A 6503-nucleotide genomic window follows, 5' to 3' on the forward strand; every position below is an offset into this window, starting at 1 on the left:
ACCTGTAGATGGACGTAGGTAAGAGGGAAGAGGTAAAGGTAGCTGTCTCCTCTCCTATGTCCTGTAGTTGACCTGTAGATGACCTGTAGATGGACGTAGGTAAGAGGGAAGAGGTAAAGGTAGCTGTCTCCTCTCCTATGTCCTGTAGTTGACCTGTAGATGACCTGTAGATGGACGTAGGTAAGAGGGAAGAGGTAAAGGTAGCTGTCTCCTCTCCTATGTCCTGTAGTTGACCTGTAGATGACCTGTAGATAGACGTAGGTAGGAGGGAAGAGGTAAAGGTAGCTGTCAACACACATGCATGGAGGCTCAGCAGGAGACCAGGGAGTTGAGAGAACAGCCTCTCTTCCCCTCTCCCCCCCTCCCCTCCCCTCTCCTCTCCTTCACTACTCCCCTCCCCTCCCCTCCCCTCCCCTCCCCTTCCTCTCCTTTCCTCCCCCTCCCCTATGCTCCCTCTCCTCCCCCCTCCTCCCCTCCCCTCCCCTCCCCTCCCCTTCCTCTCCTTTCCTTCCCCTCCCCTATGCTCCCTCTCCTCCCCTGCCGCCTCCCTCCCCTCCCCTCCCCTCCCCTCCCCTCCCTCCCCTCTCCTCCCCTCCCCCCTCCTTTCCTCTCAACATGCCAACTGAGCAACCCTGACTAAGTCCATTCTGTCTCCTCTGCTCCAGTACTTCTCCAGGCAGTCAGGCACACTATGTGCTCTCTCTTCCAGAAGATTGGCCCAGAGCAGCTGCTACTTGTGTGTTCAGCCTTGTCTCTCTCAGCCTCACGTGGCATGCACTGTTGCAACATAGTATAATATACAAGGCATTTATAAACCTCATCAGGTTCAGGCAGCTGGAGTGACAGGCACTATAAGACATTTATAAACCTCATCAGGTCCAGGCAGCTGGAACGGCAGGTACTATAAGGCATTTATAAACCTCATCAGGTTCAGGCAGCTGGAATGGCAGGTACTATAAGACATTTATAAACCTCATCTTGTTCAGACAGCTGGAACGGCAGGTACTATAAGACATTTATAAACCTCATCAGGTTCAGGCAGCTGGAACGGTAGGTACTATAAGACATTTATAAACCTCATCAGTTTCAGACAGCTGGAACGGTAGGTACTATAAGACATTTATAAACCTCATCAGGTTCAGGCAGCTGGAATGGCAGGTACTATAACACATTTATAAACCTCATCAGGTTCAGACAGCTGGAACGGCAGGTACTATAAGACATTTATAAACCTCATCAGTTTCAGACAGCTGGAATGACAGGTACTATAAGACATTTATAAACCTCATCAGGTTCAGGCAGCTGGAATGGCAGGTACTATAAGACATTTATAAACCTCATCTTGTTCAGACAGCTGGAACGGCAGGTACTATAAGACATTTATAAACCTCATCAGGTTCAGGCAGCTGGAATGACAGGTACTATAAGACATTTATAAACCTCATCAGGTTCAGGCAGCTGGAATGACAGGTACTATAAGACATTTATAAACCTCATCAGTTTCAGACAGCTGGAATGACAGGTACTATAAGACATTTATAAACCTCATCAGGTTCAGACAGCTGGAATGACAGGTACTATAAGACATTTATAAACGTCATCAGGTTCAGGCAGCTGGAGTGACAGGCACTATTTGCAAATATTTGGGATAATTTCGACACTGGTCACACTAGGAATTCCCCCGCTGGCCTATCAGAATGTAGTGTGTGTGTGGTAGAATGTATCACATTGGAAACTCTGTTTTAAACATTCATCAGTTGTCCTAGCTAATTGTTATTTTTCCATGATATAACTAAGTTTGTTTATGTATGCGTGGGTGAGTGTGTTTCAGCCTCAATTACTGCTGTTTTTTCCCTCCAACTGCAACAGGTGGCAAAATACAGATTGCAATTATCCACAGACGTTTAGAAAAACAATCAAACTAACTTGGCTCTATCATCTATTGTTGTTGTGCCTCAAACATTCATACAGTCCATGAAGGCTTCCTGTGTTAGTTAGGTCACGTGACTCTGGTAAGCCCCAGAGAAGACGCCCCAGGTAAAGCTCCATCCTGCCTGGGTCATAACATAATATCTTATGATGTCCAGTCTGCTGGAGCTGGACGCTAACATCGTAGGTACGTGGTTCATCATGTGGACATGGCCTGTAGGATCTAGCAGCCTTCATTGGTCCATCATGTGGACATGGCCTGTAGGATCTAGCAGCCTTCATTGGTCCATCATGTGGACATGGCCTGTAGGATCTAGCAGCCTTCATTGGTCCATCATGTGGACATGGCCTGTAGGACATGGTCTGTAGGATCTAGCAGTCTCCATTGGTCCATCATGTGGACATGGTCTGTAGGATCTAGCAGTCTTCATTGGTCCATCATGTGGACATGGTCTGTAGGATTTAGCAGTCTTCATTGGTCCATCATGTGGACATGGTCTGTAGGACCTAGCAGTCCTCATTGGTCCATCATGTGGACATGGTCTGTAGGATCTAGCAGTCTCCATTGGTCCATCATGTGGACATGGTCTGTAGGACCTAGCAGTCCTCATTGGTCCATCATGTGGACATGGTCTGTAGGATCTAGCAGTCTTCATTGGTCCATCATGTGGACATGGTCTGTAGGATCTAGCAGTCTTCATTGGTCCATCATATACTGTTGATATGGCCTCAGGAAAAGTTCTACCTCTCCAGTCACTGCTGCCAAGCTCAGTCTCACGTGTCACTGACAGAATCAAGTCTGTCTCAACCGGCAAGAAGAGCAAATTAGAGCAGAGCAAATTCCTTGTCTCGCTGTCACCTCAGAGTGGAGACACGTTTTCTCCTCATCCCCATTCTCCCCATCCTCCTCCCCCTGCTCTTCCTCCACCAACTTCTCCTCCTCCTCCCTCTCCTCCTCCTCTTCACCCCCCCCCCCCCCTCCTCCTCCACCTCATTCTCCGCATCCAACTCCTCATCCTACCCCCGCTCCTCCTCATTTGACATGTGAAATGTCCTTAATCTTTTGGAGCTTCTGTGAGTATAATGTTTACTGTTTATTTGTATTGTTTATTTCATTTTGTTTATTATCTACTTCACTTGCTTTGGCAATGTTAACCTATGTTTCCCAAGCCAATAAAGCCCATTGAATTGAAAATGAATTGAGAGAGAGAGAGGGGGGGGGGGGAGAATTCTGCAAAAATATCCTCAGTGTACAACGTAAAACACCAAATAATGCATCCAGAGTAGAATTAGGCCGATACCCGCTAATTATCAAAATCCAGAAAAGAGTTGTTCAATTCTACAACCACCTAAAAGGAAGTGATTCCCAAACCTTCCATAACAAAGTCATCACCTACAGAGAGATGAACCTGGAGAAGAGTCCCCTAAGCAAGCTGGTCCCGGGGCTCTGCTCACAAACACACCCCACAGAGCCCCAGGACAACAGCACAATTAGACCCAACCAAATCATGAGAAAACAAAAATATAATTACTTGACACATTGGAAAGAATTAACAAAAAAACTGAGCAAACTAGAATGCTATTTGTCCCTAAACAGAGAGTACACAGTGGCAAAATACCTGACCACTGTGACTGACCCAAACTTAAGGAAAGCTTTGACTATGTATAGACTCAGTGAGCATAGCCTTGCTATTGAGAAAGGCCGCCGTAGGCAGACATGGCTCTCAAGAGAAGACAGGCTATGTGTACTGCCCATAAAATGAGGTGGAAACTGAGCTGCACTTCCTAACCTCCTGCCCAATGTATGACCATATTAGAGAGACATATTTCCCTCAGATTACACAGATCCACAAAGAATTTGAAAACAAACCCAATGTTGATAAACTCCCATATCTAATGGGAGAAATTCCACAGTGTGACATCACAGCAGCAAGATTTGTGACCTGTTGTCATAAGAAAAGGGCAACCAGAGAAAAACAAACACCATTGTAAATACAACCCATATTAAAATGTTAATTTATTGTCCCTTTTGTACTTTAACTATTTGCACATCGTTACAACACTGGTGTATATATATATAATATGACATTTGTAATGTCTTTATTCTTTTGGAACTTCTGTGAGTGTAATGTTCCCTGTTCATTTTTATTGTATATTTCACTTTTGAATATTATCTACTTTACTTGCTTTGGCAATGTTAACATATGTTTCCCATGCCAATAAAGCCCCTTGAATTGAATTGATTTGAGAGAGAGGACAGAGAGGACAGAGAGAGAGAGTTTTATCATCCTGCGTCAGGGTACTCACACACACTCCCTCCTGCTCTCTCTGCTCTCTCTGCTCTCTCTGCTCTCTCTGCTCTCTCTGCTCTCTCTGCTCCCTCCTGCTCTCTCTGCTCTCTCTGCTCTCTCTGCTCTCTCTGCTCTCTCTGCTCTCTCTACTCTCTCTGCTCTCTCTGCTCCCTCCTCCCCGCCCCTCCTCTCTGCCCCTCTCTCTGCTCTCTCTGCTCCCTCCTGCTCTCTCTGCTCTCTCTGCTCTCTCTGCTCTCTCTGCTCCCTCCTGCTCTCTCTGCTCTCTCTGCTCCCTCCTGCTCTCTCTACTCTCTCTGCTCTCTCTGCTCTCTCTGCTCTATCCTGCTCTCTCTGCTCTCTCTGCTCCCTCCTGCTCTCTCTACTCTCTCTGCTCTCTCTGGTCTCTCTGCTCTATCCTGCTCTCTCTGCTCTCTCTGCTCTGACATGCACTAGGAGCTCGGAGGGAACTGGAAGCCTGACAACGTCTCTTGTTTCATTTGCCAGTAGATTAGTCCTGTCTTTACTCATGATGCCTAGCCGTGACCGGCCGCCGCCTAGCAAATTAATAATTAGCCCACGAGAGCGACCACATGCATATCTCCTCTCCTCTCTCTTCTTCTATCTCTTTCTCTCTCCCTCTCTTTCTCCCTGTCTGTCCCTCTCTCTCATCTCTCTCTTTCTCCTCTCTCTCTCACTCACTCACTGTCTCTCTCTCTTTCCTCTCTCTTCTCTCCCCTCTCTCTCCTCTCTCGTGCTCACTCTCTTTCCTCTCTCTCTCCTCTCTCGTGCTCACTCTCTCTCTCCTCTCTCTATGTTTCTCCCTATCCTTCTCTTCCCCCCCTCTCTCCCTCTCCCTTTTTTTCATTTTGGTATTCTGTAACTCAGAGGTCCTTTCTGTTCCCCCCCAGTCAATCTAGCGTTTCAGGAAGTTAATATACTACCTCAATTCATCTCCATGCACAAAGACATTTAGAAAGATGTGTTACAACAGATCATGTTTCATGTGACTACTCGCTAGTCTCTTCCTCACCTCCCACAGACCACTGAGTTAGTTTCTTGACGGTACTGTAATTAACCTGTCAGTCACATCTTGTGGAACACACCTGAGATGACATCAAAGATAATTAAATCATGAAGCACCTCTTCAAAGATAAGACACCTGCATCACAATGGTACGGTCGTCTTTAAAAGTACCTGTTGCAATGATACTTGTATTGTTGCTTAACACTTCAATCATCAATGTAGAAAACATGGTGCAGGATATCTCTTCTCTAGGGATCTTATATAAGTTGACTCTTTATCCAATCATCATCAAGCATTTCTCTATTACTATAACTCTTTTTTAGTCCCCAATCAGCATCAACCATTTTATCTCCATACTAAATGACTGATTCATCTGTCTGTTAGAATCACAACAGAATCTTAATGAACAGCGATGGAATCTTTAATATGTGTGATTACTGTGAGCTCGGCTCAAAGACACGCAACGAGGAGCACATTACAGTGTTAATACAACGTTCTGAGAAGTTAGAGGATTTTATGTCGTTTGTGTGTTTCCTTATGCAACACTCTGAGAGGAGGATCGAAGTGACGGAAGGACAGAATGCAAGTCATCAAACTCAGTAGGGGCGTTCTTCCAAATTAACACCTGTAGTGTAACTCCCCCCCCCCCCCCCAAAAAAGTTTTCTTTCACCTAATTTTAACATTCTGCCATAATGTTCAACTTAATTAAAAACATGTTTCCCCATCTCAGGGGTTAAATAAAGAATGACAATCGTAAGTGCCCATCAAGTGCCAAATAAAGTAACAGGGTTGACCCTAACGGGGTTGACCTCAACAGGGTTGACCGTAACAGGGTTGACAGTAACAGGGTTGACAGTAACGGGGTTGACCGTAACAGGGTTGGCCGTAACAGGGTTGACCATAACAGGGTTGACAGTAACGGGGTTGACTGTAACAGGGTTGACCTCAACAGGGTTGACCGTAACAGGGTTGACCGTAACGGGGTTGACCGTAACGGGGTTGACAGTAACAGGGTTGACCTCAACAGGGTTGACCGTAACGGGGTTGACCGTAACAGGGTTGACCGTAACAGGGTTGACCGTAACAGGGTTGACCGTAACAGGGTTGACCGTAACAGGGTTGACCGTAACAGGGTTGACCTCAACAGGGTTGACCGTAACAGGGTTGACCGTAACAGGGTTGACCGTAATAGGGTTGACCGTAACAGGGTTGACCGTAACAGGGTTGACCGTAACAGGGTTGACAGTAGCAGGGTTGAG

The sequence above is a fragment of the Salvelinus fontinalis genome, chromosome 11 (assembly GCF_029448725.1).
Source record: "Salvelinus fontinalis isolate EN_2023a chromosome 11, ASM2944872v1, whole genome shotgun sequence".
NCBI classification, from domain to species: Eukaryota; Metazoa; Chordata; class Actinopteri; order Salmoniformes; family Salmonidae; genus Salvelinus; species Salvelinus fontinalis.